Source organism: Diabrotica virgifera, chromosome 5, assembly GCF_917563875.1.
Source record: "Diabrotica virgifera virgifera chromosome 5, PGI_DIABVI_V3a".
Lineage (NCBI taxonomy): Eukaryota > Metazoa > Arthropoda > Insecta > Coleoptera > Chrysomelidae > Diabrotica > Diabrotica virgifera.
In genome coordinates this window covers 85956259-85973361 of record NC_065447.1, presented here as the reverse complement: position 1 = coordinate 85973361, position 17103 = coordinate 85956259, and positions in this window count along the sequence as shown.

The following is a 17103-nucleotide window of genomic DNA, read 5'->3' as shown; positions in this document are numbered from 1 at the left end:
AGCTTCAGAAATTCAAAAACCATGTTTATTTTACCACAAATCCTTAATGTACTCTCCTATAACTGCTGACACAAAGATTATAAACAACTTGAAAGAAATTTGAAGAAAATAAACAAAACATTTCCAATACCTAAGAGCAAAAATGTTTGGTTTTTAGAAACATAATATCTTGACCACTACATTTTATTACGACACCGTAGGAATACAATTCTATGCGTTGTATACGTTTATATATATTTACGTGTGTGAGGTGCAAAAATAACAAACAAGGTTAGCGATATCTAAACCATATTTAAAAAATTAATTTTTCTATTTTAGTATATTATATGATACCAGCAGAAAAACAGCTCATTTTGGCGCCCCCCAAACAGTGGCGCCCGCCTGCAGTGCATCCCTTGCAGGCCCGTTATCGCCGGCCCTGCATTCTATAATTTGCATTATACGTCCCATCTGTTCAGCGCGGGAAAATGCCAACTAAAATGGAAATGAGATCCTACATACTCAGACAGGAGTAATACTAATAGAAATAAAAATGAATAACCATTTTCATCTCATTGCAATATGAAGCCAAAGCCGTCTTATATTTAGTTAGTTTAGAGAGAGCAACAAGCACCCTTACCGATCGGTTTCAAAACTCTGAGTCAAAAATGCATTCTCTGAGTAAAAAATTTACGAGTTTTGAAACCATTCAGTAAGAGTGCTTGTTGCGCTCTCTAAACGAACTAAATATAAGACGGCTTTGGCTTTGTATTGCAATGAGATGAAAATTGTTATTCATTTTTATAGTAATTTATTTAATTCAACGGTTACGATGTAAAGTGAGAGTGAGACAACAATTAATACTCACGAGACATTTGAAATAAACAATGGAGTATAAAATAATAGGGAGATGCACTTTCGCCACAACTCTCCAACTTTTCGCTCTGGAACACATAATCAGAAGTGAAAGAATCGAAAAATTGTTTACGAACACATAATCAGAAGTGAAAGAATCGAAATTCCATCAATAAGGACCAAACTTACTGTTAGTGTTTGTAGACGATATCGATCTTATAGGAAATACCAGACTAAGGACGAAGAAGACTTTTGTCAGGTTTGAGAAGGAAGCAGGGGAGATCAGGCTCCTAGAAAACAAAGGTAAGTAAGTATATGTATATGAGCCGCAATAACCGAAACAGAGATCGACTGGGACAGCACTTGATGACTTTAACGTTGAGCGCGTCAGAGAATTTAGTTAAAATAGATGTTAAAATAGAAGTTGACAAACTTATTCGAAAAGAAGTAGGTTTTCCTAACATAAAGTATCAGTTGGCCGTCTAAAATAATCCAAAATAATAAAATTTATTATTAAGTGAACCTTAAAAGAATTCAAATAAATTTTATTGACCAGCTAAATAGAGACAGCCTCCCTAAAAGAAAGCGTATGAAGATTGTTATTATTCCAATTAATAATGTTCATATATTTTAATAAATTTATGTGTATAAAATACAGTAATTTTGTCGGTAATTATATTTCTCATCTCATAAGTTCTCATGTAGGAAAATGTTATGCAAGAAACCGAGAGTGTCACTCTGTTATTATCATTTTACGCTCTTCCTATAAATTACCGTTCTGCTAAAAGTTTAAATTAACAACATCAAGCGGTTATGAACCATCATTGTCTGTTGGAAAGCGTGATGTTTCATTGTAAAACTTTTTTTGTTTGTCTTTCTTGGTCGCCAGATCGGTGTAGAGATTGATTCCCGTATGACAAGTTGATTAAACTGCTTAATTAAGTTATTTAATTGGCACACCAGCGGTAAACTGCGTTCCACTATGCTGCCACGATTCCTTCGATATACGATTAAGCACTTTTTGTCACATTACAGGTCGATTTTTATAAAAGCCGATGCCAGATTCCGCGTATTTCTCTTTTAACAATATAGATGAGGTGAGCTTGCGATGTTTGGAATTTTATAATTGATCATTTTAGATTAATTTATTACGGGTGCGGTATACGTTGAATTAGGTATTCTTTCGCAAAAAGCAAAAAAACTTCCAATTTTGCTGTTTGCAATCGATGGAAGAATTACAGGATAGTTCTTAATTATTGTATAAAATTATATTATAATAATTAGTATGGTATAACTAGACCCAAACCCAGACATACAAAGTGAAAGTTATCCTCCAACACCAAATTGTTCTATATGGTCCACATTAGGGATGGCGGTTTTTGACAAAACACCGGTTTTCGGTTATACCGTTTTTTTGCTTACGGTTTAACCTGGCGGTTTTAATCGGCCAAAAACCAGTTTCTGGAAAAACCGGTTTTCGGTTTTTTTAATCCAATAGGTTACAAAGCTACATTTACAACACACTTTAGTTTGCGACACTCCATTCGATTCGACTCGATATCAATATGATCAAAATTAGTACTATCAAACGAACATGTATTACTTTTAACACGTTTATATATTTGTAGAATAGGTACATTTTTTTAACTCATTTAATATTTCCTGTATGAGTGTATCGTTTTGAAAACGTAGCTAAATTCTTGGAGATTCGTATTCGTAATCAGTAATTCGATATTCAGAGTCAGAGCATTATTTTTGGTAATCAGAAAAAGTCATTCACCCACTTTCAATGTCAAGAGTTAAGTGTGAAAAATAGATGATGTTTGCGTCTAATTCAACTAGATCACTTCTTATGTAAATATTATGATTACAAATACCTTTTCAAGGAAATATTATAATAAAACTTAATAATTGTTTCTGGCTGATGTGAGATTGCACTTTCAGTTTGCTTCTGTATTTTATAAAATAAAATAAAATTTGAATTATGGTTTTGTTTGGAATAATTATTTGAGAATAATAATTATGATTGGGATCCGAAATAATACCTAACCTAATCCTAATCACCGTAAAAACCTAATAACCGGTTTTCGCTTTAAAAAGAAAAAACCGGTTATAACCGGGACAAAAAAACAACCGGTAAAACCGGTTATTGCGAAGTAAAAAAACCGGTTTTAGGTTTAAACCGGTAGGTTTTTCCCATCTCTAGTCCACATAATGTTCAGAAAAAAGTCACACCATTTTGAGAGTTGGATTTGGGGGGAGAGGGGGGAGAAATCGGTAAATTCGTAGTTTTTTACGTTTTTCATAAATATTTCTAAAACTATACGATTTAGCATAAACAACCTTCTATACAAAAATTTGAAATAAAAAAGGCCCTATGCATAATCCTTCTAAAATGAACGGTTTCAAAGTTACGGAGGTAGTATAGTATAATTGGTCCAAAAAAAGGCCTAACCTAAACATCCAAAGTAAAAGTTTTCCTTCAACACCAAATTGTTCTATATGGTCCACATATTGTTCAGTAAAAAGTTACACCATTTGAGCGTCCGGTTTGGGGCAGACATGGGGGAGAAGTCGGTAAATTAGTAGTTTTTTTACGTTTTTCGTCAATACTTCTAAAACTATGCTTTAGCGTAAATAATTTTCTATACAAAAATGTTCTACATAAAATTTAAAACAAAAAAGGTCCTATACATAATTGTTATAAAATCAACGGTTCCAGAGTTACGGAGGGTGAAAAGTGGAGATTTTCGATACTTTTTATAATTTTTGGGCCATTTCCTACTGATTTTCTTTAACAGGATTGGGTTTTATAAATAAAATTTGCTGTTTCAGTTGCCGATGGTATGTTAGTGATAAGCCCTTGAAGAAACGTCAACCTTACCACCCAAAATCATCATCAATTGCCCAAAAAATATAAAAATTTTCACCCTCAGTAACTTTGGAACCGTTGATTTTATAACAATTATGTATAGGACCTTTTTTGTTTTAAATTTTATGCAGTACATTTTTGTATAGAATATTCTTTACGCTAAAGCACAGTTTTAGAAATATTGACGAAAAACTTTAAAAAACTACTAATTTACCGATTTCTCCCCCATCTACCCCTCCAAACCGGACGCTCAAAATGGTGTAACGTTTTACTGAACCATATGTGGACCATATAGAGCAATTTGGTGTTGGAGGAAAATTTTTATTTTTGATGTCTGGGTTAGGCCTTTTTTGGACCAATTATACTATACTACCGCTGTAACTTTGGAACCGTTCATTTTAGAAGGATTATGAATTGGACCTTTTTTTATTTCAAATTTAATGTAGAATATTTTTGTATAGAAGGTTGTTCATGCTAAACCGCATAGTTTAAGAAATATTGACGAAAAACCCAAAAAACTACGAATTTACCGATTTCTTCCCCCTCTCTCCCCTAAACCCGATGCTCAAAATGGTGTGACTTATTTCTGAACATTATGTGGACCATATAGAACAATTTGGTGTTGGAGGAAAACTTTCACTTTGGTTGTCTGGGTTATGCCATTTTTTTGAACAATCTTATCATACTAAATTGATATATTGTGACCATTGTGGCGATACTACTTATATTGTTTTCACCCGTTTTGAAAAAAAAGTGAAAACGTGTTTGTAACCACAACTCCTCAGACATTAGACCAGATAAAATAACAAATGTGCTGTCTGAGAGGGTATAACTCCAAAAATTTATAAGGGGTGATAAATTGGACCTCGGACTTTCGGTTTTAGAGTTACAACCGCAAGTACTGTCTGAAAGTCACCCAAATAGTACAAGCGATATATTACTCTACGTGTCTTAGCAAGACAAGAACAAATTGTGTCACGGCTTGCTTGCCATGGAATTACAGGGGCTATGAGAGACTCAGTAACTGCAGCTATGGACGCCCTAATTGATCTCCCTTCTTTAAATATAAGAGGAAAGGCGATGATGGGATATTATAGACTGTGAAAAACTTAAGCAACGTGCCGGTTAAATAAGGACATAGTAATATAATAAATGAATAGGAATCTAGTATTTTCCAGAACTGTAGGTACTCTTCTATATGTTTTCCGATTTTTATGCTTGTATACTGTGCGTCCATAAAGTAACGCATAAATTCACTATTAGCTAAATAAACAACATTATTTGAAATTTCCGAAACAGGTTGATTTTCATTTTTAAATTAGGATTTTTGGCATATATATCATAGCATTGACGTCATCCATCTGGGCATGATGACATAATCGATGATTTTATTAAACGAAAATAGGGGTCGTGTGATACCTCATTTGAAAGGTTATCCAATTCTCTATTCAGTAATATAAATATTAATATACTTATTTGGACAGGGTGTCCAAAAAATGTTTTTTTTAATTAAATTAATTGAGACAAAAAGAAGTTTGTATGTAATTTATTTAATTTAAAATACGTTTTACTGTTTTCAGAAAAGGGGAAAAATGTTTATTTGACAAAAAATATTGCTTTTCGTTTAAATTCAATGTTAAAGCTGCCACCCACCTGCCCCTTGGCAGTTTGCACATTTCATTTAAGCGAAAATCAATGTTCATTTTTCAAATATTTTTTTTCTGTTTTCTGACAGTAGTAAAATGTATTTAGAATTAAATAAATTACATATATTTTTCTTTTTATGTCAATTAACTTAATTAAAAATGTTTTTTTGGACACCCTGTATAAATAATTATGTTAATGTTTATATTACTCAATAGAGAATTGAATACCTTTTTAAATGAGCAATCACATGACTTATATTACGTCATCGCACCCTGATGGACGACCTCACTAATATGATATGACAAAAAATCGTAATTTAAAAATAAAAATTGACCTGTATCGGGAATTTCTAATAAAGTCGTTTATTTAACTAATACTGAATTTATGCGTTACTTTATGGACGCAATTTATAATGATTTAATTAAATGATACATCATAGTGCCCCATATTATGGTTTTGCTAAGTTCTGCACTTATTCTTAAATAAATCTCTTTCTTGTGACATTGAAAGTTCACGATCTTATTTCATAAATTATACAATAATTGACAGGATCCCCGCTGATTCTCTTTTCAGATGAAGAAATCTCTCGATATTTCAATAGATTTTATGTTAATTAACGCGGCACTTGTAAATACGGAAGTAATTAGACCTTATATAAGCATCCAAACAATGTAATGGTTATGTTTTATGGAGGTTATTCATTTACATTGTTATAGCATTGTATTAGAAGTGCATGTTTCTGCGGTTTGAAATGCATATTGGCTTTTAAATGCAACTTTAATAGTCTTTGCGTGGATGCGTTAGAACTGTGATTAATTTTATTACCACCGTATTTCAAATATTCTTTAGACAATCGTTGTCTTGTCTTAGGAATTTTTCCCTTCCATAAAATATTATGACACTTCAAAACAAACATTTTAGCAATAAGACAAGATTTCAATACAAATAGTAGAGAAAGAGTTTTTTTCTTTTTTTTTTTAACATAATATTTATAGGCAAGATACAAAGGCTTGTCTGTCTCAGCATAACAGGTGCAATGAGAGGCACACCAACTGCAGCAATGGAAGCATTACTAGACCTTCCTCCCTTACACATCATAGTGAAGGGCGAGGCAAGGATGGTGTTACATAGACTGCAGGGAAATCAAAGCAAAATTGCTGTGGGTAAAGGACAGTGCAGCATCAAAGATATATGCGAGGATCCGATATGGGAGATGATAACAGATCATTCTATCACCAAATATAAAATGGAAATACCTTTCCACGTGGAAATACACTCTAGAAAGGTATGGGAAGATCCTTTCAGATATCTGAAGTATGAGGGCCACACCTGGTATACAGATGGGTCCAAGACAGAAGATGGTTCGGGATCAGAAGCATATAGTGAGGATAGAAACTATAACGGTTTCATCCCACTAGGACAATATACCTCTGTATTTCAGGCAGAGGTATATGCAATCCTGCACTATGGACGGATAAACAGATTGAGGACTTACACTAATAAGGAAAGCATTATCCGTTCAGACAGCCAAGCGGCCTTGAGGGCTTTAAAGAACCCAAGGATAACCTCAAAGCTTGTATGGAAATGTCGCGAAGAACTTGAAACCCTGGCGGAACATAATGAGGTAAAGCTCATTTGGGTGCCTGGACATCAAGGGATCGCTGGTAATGAGAATGCTGATGAACTTGCTAGACGAGGATCAGGATCAGCAACAAGATACTTCGGTCCAGAACCGGCACTGGGAGTGCCCAAAAGCACAATCAGAGACCGATTAAGTGGCTGGATACGAATACAGCACAAAGAATACTGGGAAGAAATTCCCACGCAAAAGCATGCGAAGAGATTTAGACCTCAGAGAGAACTGTTTAAAATGAACAGGAATCAGCTCAAAATCACTACAGGTTTCTTAACTGGACACTTTCCAGTAAAAGGACACTTACACACGATAGGACTATATAACGGAGATCTCAGTTGCAGACTATGCAATAGAGAGACCGAGACAGGCACACATTTATTGTGCGATTGCGAGGCTCTGGACTGCAAGAGACAAGCAATATATGGAGACTGCAGACCAATTCCGACAGTATATGGCACTAACCCAATGGACCTTTACAGGCTATTGAAGGGCACTACTAAATTGGATTGGGTGTCATGAGAACAAATGGAAGAAATCACAATAAGCTGAAAAACTGCAGTGCGACCGGGGTGCATGCACAGACAGCTTCCAGGAAGAAAAAAAAATCATAATATTTTCGGTTTTTTATTAATTTTATTCCAATTTCAACCTTTAAGGGCTGGTCAATAATCACACGAAGCTCGAAAGGAGGGAGGAGTCCATAAAAGATCACAAAATATCACAGGAGGGAGGGGGTTGTATTAATATATCACGTGTATTTTCACCCCGCGAGAAGGGGTAACTGTCACCCCCCAAGTAAAAGCAACAAACAGTACAAGTCCAACTTTGAAGTGGACGATAAGTAGAACCTAAAACCAAATTTCCATGCAATTCGGAGTTGACCCTGAAAATTACACTCCAGAACGGCCATTCACTGGGCTATAAGTTTATATTTTCTGAGATCATTTGTCTTAGATGAAAAATTATTAGATAAGGAATAATTGTTGTATGCTTTAAATGAATAATACTTATTGGTAGTGATAATTCCTTAAACCTATTTAGGATTCTACTAAACAATAATTTTACATATTTTAATTCCATATTTATTGAAATTCGATTACAACAAGCAATTGGTATTTATAAATCCTAGGTTTTCATCCAACGTGACGGGAAGTAGAACTGGAAGTTGATATTTGAACTCTTCGTGTAACTTCACGTCGATTAATATACGATTAGGTATACTAATTTTAATTAATTTTTGGAAAACTTCTGGTCATCAACTTTCTAACCGGAAATGACATCAAAACCGGAACTAAGTATTAGAGCTCGACTTTTCATTACGCGATGATTGATATATCACATATATTATTTTTGCGACTCTAATGTGGCACTTCCGGTTACATCCTTTTTAACAGGAAGTGATATAAAAACCCGAAAGATATATTTATTCTCGTCCTACTAAAGTGAGTTGAGTAATATACCGCTTGTACTATTTCTGCAACTTAAAGACAGTACATCCACTTGCATCTCTGCAACCGGAAGTCTGAGGTTAAATTTCTCATCTTTAATACTTTCCTTGAGTTATAAGCTCTTACTCGACGCCTCATTTGCCATTCTCTCAGTTCTAATAACGTAGCAGCTATATTAGTGGACATACATGAAACAGTATCTATCGCTAGATGGCGTTCAGGCTCGAAAGTGGAACATAAGCAATGAGCAATGTCAATTCAAATGCATACGCTTCGTTACGATGGAGATATTGAATATTTATCCTCAAATTCATTTTAATAATTATTGTACTATTCAAAATATAAATTATGGTATCAACAAAATAATTAATTGAATCATATAACTACTTAATTTGTTTGTGTTACATAATAAATAAATTTGAATATAATTTTTGTTGTCAATGATCATGTACACAACTTGTATTTAATTGTAATTAGGATGCTCGTGTTCTATACAACACTCGCCGCTTGGCGGCTCGTGTTCATCTGTTATACTCGCATCATAATGACCATCATTGAATTTTCGTCACATTTTTCGAACAGGTCTTATTTTCTTTCTAATTACTATCATTTCATTATCAAATCTTTTCTTTTTATATCTCTAAAGCCAATATTCGGTGTATTGAAGCTAGCCCGAATACCCACTTGAGATTTAGTGTCTCTCTGCCCTTTTGATTATTTTTTTTCTTCCTTCTGAGCTAAGCCCCTCTTCTTTTTGTCTTAAATCTCTTCTCATTTATTTTCCCCATATTTTGTCCGTTCTTTTTCTTTAAAAATCTCTATACCCAGAGTATGGAGGTTTCAATAATATATTATGTAAGTACTATAATTTTATGTTAAAAAATGCGTAACTACTACTCTTAACACTCATTAAATTTCATTTGCATATCTTCTTCTTAAAGTCCGTCTCCTATCGGAGGTTGGAAATTATCACAGCTATTCTTATTTTACTGGCGGCCGCCCTAAATAGGTCGATGGAACTGCAGCCGAACCATTCCCTCAGATTTCTTAACCAAGATGTTCTGCGCCTACCGATACTTCGCTTACCCCTGATTTTACCCTGGATGATCAGTCTCAGCAGCGAGTATTTGTCACCTCTCATAACATGGCCAAAGTATTTAAGCTTTCTTCTTTTAACAGTAAGTACAACTTCACATCCTTTTCCGATCCGACGTAAAATTTCGGCATTCGTCACGTGGTCCACCCAAGATACACGGAACATTCTACGGTAACACCACATCTTAAAAGCTTCAATGTTTTTAATGCTGCCCATCTTCACGGTCCATGACTCAACTCCATATAATAAAGTGGAGAAGATATAACCCGCAGCATACGCACTCTCAGATCAAGATTTATGTCACGACTACAGAGAAATATTTTCATCTTTTTAAATGCTGATCTAGCTATTTGTATTCTTGCTCTTATTTCTTTTGTTTGATCGCCTGTATGGTCCAGCCAAGCTCCAAGGTATTTATAGGAGGATACCCTTTCTATAACGGTGTTATTGACAACCAAATCATTCCTGGCGTGTGGATCTTTTGTCATTTGCATATATCAATCTGTTTAAGAGCATCAAATAAATCATCAACATGTAAGAAAAATTTCAACACCCTGTATTCTGAGATACTAAGCACTTGCGGACATACGTTTATGTAGCAAACGGTCATTATTATTGTTTCAAGCAGAATTATTTCCTAAAGTTTGTCGTATACTTATTTACTAACCCCCTGTATCATTTCACCTTGCGTCAATGCTTGATCTAACTGCACCAGACTATAAAGTCTTATTATGTCCCTCATTGAAATAAACATATAAAATATATAGCCTCAAAAGTTTGGTGCAATTCAAGTCAACTGTTAATCACAATCATATTATGTGCTGTTTGTTAGGCCACGATGTACATTAAGTAAATTCCGTGACCAAGAAATCTCATCAAAAAAATATATAAAAAATATGCTACATTCTTAGCATTCAGTAAAAGTAACAGAACCTCATGTTAATCAATAATGCAGCTCAAGCTGGGCCCTGGGCTAACCCAGCACCCACCTCCAAATATCGCTGTTCCTGGCTGCTCCCACCCTCAATATTTCTTTAAAATCGGTTCTCACTTCGTCTATTTCTTTTTCGTTATTCGTCGCTTCATCACCTTTTTCTTGGTCTTCCTAGTGGCCGACTTCCGAACATAGTTTCACTAAACGTTCTAGTAGATGTTCTATCATTATCCATTCTTAACATTTTTATAATGACCATTCGCCTTATTCCCAGCGCCATCTTTGGTATATTCTCATAATTTTCGATGCAAATCTTGGTTGAACCTTATTCTCCAAATAATATCGTCGCAAATGGGACCCAAGGTCCTTCTTAATGTCTTTCTTTCAAAAGTGTTGATAAGGTTTATTGTCTTCTCTGTTATGATCCTTGTTTTTACGCCACACGTTGCTACTGGTCATATGCTCGTTTTGCAAACTTTGAACGTTACTTCCCTATGTCGATTTTTGGACCCAAATACCTGCGATAGAGAGAAGAATTCTTTGTTAGCAAGCATTATCCGTTTCCGTATTTCCTCCTTCTTCCTTCTTAATGCCGTCCTCAGTCTCAGTTATCTGTACGCCCAGGTATGTGAACTGTTTTATTACGTCAATATTTGCGTCGTCTATTGAAAAATTCGGCAAGTTTAGTTATTTTCTTGCTAGTATTAGAGCTTTAGTTTTATCTACGTTGACAGCTAGCCCTATTCCTTTCGCATTTTCTTCAAACTCCACATAAAATTGTGTGATGCCTATTACGGTTCGTACCATCAAGTTTACATCATCTGCGTACATTGCAATCTGCTTAGACGGATTAACACTTTGACTGCCACAATGGTGAAAAAATAAGTTCCTTCCAGCCGCAAATAATTAATATTCTATATAGACATACAAGCGAGAATCATTTGTTGCTTCTCGCGGCTATAGAATCATATTTCCCGTACATCACGACTCTGTTAAACAATAAACTTATTGGGTTTACTGATGTTTTTTTCTTATGACATATTCCATACATATCCGAATGACGTGGGCAGCAGTAGGAAGACTCAGGAATGGCGTTGAAAAACAAGAAGGTACCAATAAATCTAAAGAAAAGGGTAATCAACAGTTGTATTCTACCAGTTATGACTTATGGAATGGAGACCGTGACACTTACAAACTTAGCTATGTTATCTCTTAAAGAGCATATACGAAACGAGGACGTGCGAAGCAGGACGAAGGTGGAAGATGTAATTGGAAGAATGGCGCAAATAAAATGGACCTGGGTAGGACACGTAGTACGGCAAAACAACGAGAGGTGGACGAGAAACATTGTACATTGGAGACTACGCGAACACAGTTCTAGTAGACGAACACCACAAAAACGACGGCTAGACGACAGCAAAGCCAAAGTAGGGAGAAACTGGCACCAAATAGCAAAAAACAGAGAAGAGTGGAGACCACATGGGGAGGCCTTTGTCCAGGAGTGGATGCAAACAGGCTGAAGAAGAAGAGTCCATACATATATTAAACATGTTTATAAACATAATTATTTTTTCATGCAGAATTAACTAATAAAGTTTGTCGCACTTCTTTAATAACACACTGTATATTTCTCCTTACCTCAATCCTTGATCTAACTGAACCAGACTATAAACTTTTATTATGCCCCTCATTGAAATAAACATATAAAGTATATAACTTCAAAAGTTTGGTGCAATTCAAGTCAACTCTTAATCACAATCATGTGTGCTGTTTGTTAGGCCACGATGTGCATTAAATAAATACCGTGACGAAGAAATCTCATCAAAAAAATATATAAAAAATATGCTACATTCTCGGCATTCAGTAAAAGTAACATAACCTCATTTTAATCAACAATAAAAAAGATAGTTTATTGTACTGTTCGAAGTTTATGGAAAGGAACATCGTTTTATACTGCTTGTATATTATCTTACTTTTACGACCCGAAAATGTATTTAATTAACAACAAATCTTTTGTTATCTTTACATTTGACCAGTACTGGCATCGGGAATTGTTAATGTACGGCCCCGGGGGGTAATAAAATCAAAACGGTTTCGAATAGGAAGTAGACAAGAAGTCTAATGGACGCTATAAATTAAAGATGTCTGTTTCTCTATGTTTGATACTTAAAATAGTTATTTGACATAATTAGAAAATTTGATACAATTCAGGATATACAGTAGATCGAAATAAGAGAAAACAGAAACAAGACATCTAGTAATTATTCTAAATTAGATTTTGCTGTTAGAAAATAAATCAATTATCGCGTCGCTCATAGATTTCCCTTTTTTGTAACCTACCTGTTTTTTTAGAATTTTGTAGATTATTTCATTTATAGAGATTCTGACCAATAGAAAGCTAGAGAAATAAAAATTACAGCAATAATTTTTGATAATATTTAAGTATTACGTCAGATGCCCTTCATTGCTACGAAAAAATGAACATTCAGTGATATTAATGATAATTCATGTTTTATAACTTGTCAAAGAGAACACCAGGAACAGGTGTAGCAAATATTCAGGTGGAGATATTAATAAGATATGTATTAATAAAAATTATTTAAAAAACAGTTTTATTCATGAAATAATCTCAGCGAATTACACTCGACCTCTAAAATTATTATCGACTTGCTGCCCTCGTGACATTGTAACATAATTTCACTCCCCTTCGGGTCGTGAAAAACTGTCAAAGTGTCACTCGGGAAACAAATCGATAATTTTAGAGCTCTCGTGCAATTACATACTACTGATAATATTTTCTAAGTGACATTACATCTTCTATATTTACATTCAATAATTTGTCATTCAAAAGAAAAATGAAATTATATCTTCTTGAGTCTACACATAATACCCTATAAACATTACTTTTCATGTCCTATCACCTGTATTGTTTTTTTTACTTTATTTCTACTATTTAAATTTAATTAACTGTAATATAACTGTTATATTACTGTTATATAACTGTTATATATTTGATTTATATATGCCAGCAGAAAATGTTCTTTAATTGTTAAAAAAGGGCCAGAGCTTTGATCAGCAGGCACAGCATTCGTGTTGTGCTATGTTGTTCTCTTGTCCCTTTTACAAAGATTTTTTTCCCTATATTGTTATATTTGGTACTTGTACTTCTTTATTTTGTGTCTGTAATAAAGAGTTTATTATTATTATTATTATTATTATTAAAAATAATGTAATTGAGTCGTCTAGTTTCAAAATCCGGCAGATCCACTTTTTATAAATATTGAGTTATTTATGTCAACAGATTTGTAATCTTGCCCTCTACAAGTTTATACTGAATTTCTGATGCAAAACCTTCCAAATCTAATCTTAATTTGCATTTGAAATATTGGGTTGGTTTCAAAATCCAGCAAATCCAAGCACTGTTAAAATCAAATGCCAGCAAATCCGACGCAACCAATCACAGTCAGGTACGAAAGTGACGTCATTGCATGGCTGCTACAAAGAGAGCGCTCGCTGGACATTAATTTATTCTTCCAGACAGAGTTTTTGCAAAGATCTAAAAAGTTATTAAAAAAACGCCATCGTTTCTCCAGAAGAGTTCATTGAAATTTTTAAAGACCATGCAACTCTCTGTTATCTTGGATCAAGATGTGACGGTGTACGACTGGAAAAAGGATTGCCAAACTGCACTTAAACCTTCTGCACAGTGGCACTTTCGATTTAATATGATCAAAAGATTTTAATTAAGACGTGGAAAAGGCAAAGTTTTAACTACTATAGGGGGACAGTCTTAGTAATGTGATCTAGGGGAACATAATCTGTATATAAAAAAGGAAAATGCGTTAAAAGTATGTTCCAATCTACAGTTACATGTGGTGTACGCCCTAAAATAGAAAAGCTTGAGGACGTAAAGAGCTTATTGGAAACACTTTGGGTAGAAAATTGGCAACAACTTGAAACTCTAAAATATTTTATATTTTCCAGAAATATGATAATGTTGAAGAAAATAACGAGATTCCAAAGATAACCAACAATGGCTATTTTGTGTGAATCAATTGACGAAGTTCCGGATTAAATAGTTAAATTTAATGTTTTTTGTCAAAATAAAACCAATTATATGATAAAACAACAATGTTGGTTTTTGTGTTTTACGGGATATAATTCAAACTCCGACAATTCCATACGCGTTAGTTTCAAAATCCGACAAATACGTAATAGACCAGGGCGCATCTGTCAAAATATTAGTACATTTGGAGGTTGAGAGGTGACTCATATTTTTTTGCAGAAATTGCTTGAAAATAACTCATATAATAATATTTAAGTTATCCTCCCACTCAAAAAGGTCCGGAACATTGTTTAAATAATCAAAATGTCAAAAAATGGAGGAAAAATTCAAGTTTTTTCTTCGTTTTTTGATTATAACTTTAAAAGTATTTATTTCCGAGAAAAGTTGTACTAACATAAAAATTCCGTAATTAAATTTCCTCAATATAGGGTTGGTTAAAAATTTTAAAAATTGTCACCCTTGTTGCAAAATAGCAGCGTTTTAGTGGAAATCAACTTGTGTGAATCGAACACCGCTGTCCTGCGCGTAGCACCAAAAATTATTCATTATTTTAAAAAAAATCCGGACGCCGTGGTGGTTAATCGATTTTAATTTTGAAAATTGCAAATGAAAGGTACAGTATTCTTCTATATGTAAACAAAGCTGGATTTCAAAATTTATTTTGCAAAATATATTAAACTGATCTTAATGAAATTTACAGTGTTGTTTTACTGTATCTTATAGTTTTTTTGGGTAGAATATGAAGGTACTAAGTATAGCATAAATGGTTGAAAAACGTAAAATGCGAATACTTGTTTTTTTATTGTTTTTTTTTTTCGAAATTATTGCTGTTTTGCAACAAGGGTGACAATTTTTAAAATTTCTAACCAATTCTGTATTGTAGGAAATTTAACTGCGCAACTTTTATGTTAGTACAACTTTTCTCGGAAATGAATACTTTGAAAGTTATAATCAAAAAACGAAGAAAAAAATCGAATTTTTCCTTCATTTATCGACATTTTGATTATTTAAACAGTTCCGGACCTTTTTGAGTGGGAGGATAACTCAGGTATTATTTTATAAGTTAATTCCAAGCAATTTCTGGAAAAAAATATGTCACTTCTCAACGTCCATCTCAAAACAGATGCTCCCTGAAATACTAAGTAAAAATCAAAATCCGACAAGTCCATTTTTTTAAATTTTATTTAAAATTACGTATTTCCAGAATAATTACAAATGGTTTTTAATTCAGAAATATATCTTTTAACTAATAAAAAAATATGAATATGAATACCCATAAGCTTAACATTCATACCAACACAGTTTTTTTGAATTTCCCAACATTTGACCTCAGTGGATTTGTCGGGTTTTGAAACTAGACGACTAAATTAGACCATAATTAGACATTTAGAACAAAAAACACCGGAATAAATTGATTTATAAATACAGCACCTATACCGACTTGCAGCTTTATGCATTGTGAGAAAAGGCAGTTTTTGTTTTTATTTGATTCAGAGTTGGACCACCATCTCCATATAGCTATTTTAGCATCTATGCATCCTTAGTGAAGCTATGTAGTCACAACCCTGAAACAAATATAAACAATCCTGCCTATTTAAGGGAAAACATCGCGATGCAATGTTTCCATATTTTGAGACGCAAAACAGCGACATCACTCGTAATACGAGGAAGACAAAAAGCCCTAGATACAAACTTTGCTACAATTAAACAATTAAAATAACTGAAATAAAAGTAATAAACAATATTTCAAATCTTTTTCAAACACTTGTTAACAAAAAGTCCTTTCAAATAAGACTTCTTGTTAGGAAGTGTTTTTATGCATTTTGGTCGGGATGACGTATGAAAAATGCTACACTAGAAAAATGGGTGGATATGCATTATTCCATTTACTGTGCATAAAATCCATCAAAAGTTCATAAGCTTGCCAAAATCAGTGTATTTTCAGCATCTGGTGGCCAGAGTCACTACTAAGACAAGTCTCTTTTTTTAATTTAGAGGGTTTCCAGCAATCAATTCATGCAAACAGGTTACCAGGGGGTTTCTAGGGGTTATTAAACACTAATACGCCATTACAGCCGAACCCCAGGGTGCCTGGTGCCCAGAGTCACTGTTAAGGTAAGTCATCTTCTGGAATTTCAAGGGTTTTTGAAACTAAAAGGATGCAAACAGATTACTCGAGTGTTTTGGAGTAGCTCAACACGAATATACTATCAGAACTGACTGATCAGTCACTTTGGGCACTAGGTGGTCCAAGGGTTGGTTCTGATGTCATATTCGTGTTTAGCAACCCCAAAAACTCCCGTGTAAAATATGGATGTAGGTATAATCTAGTAATTCATGATAATACAGAAGACGCTGGTCATATTTTGAACGAAAAACGTTGCAAAAAGAGTAAGTAATGAAATTGTATCCATACTCATAAAATTTCTGAGCTTAAAGATAGGTGAAGTAGTACATTTCATTTTTTTTTCACAGATAATTTCCCCGGGAAAAACAAAAACTTGCTTTTAATGTCTTTATGGAGTCAGGTAGTGAAGGAACAAAAGTTTTAGACACCGGACACAGTCACC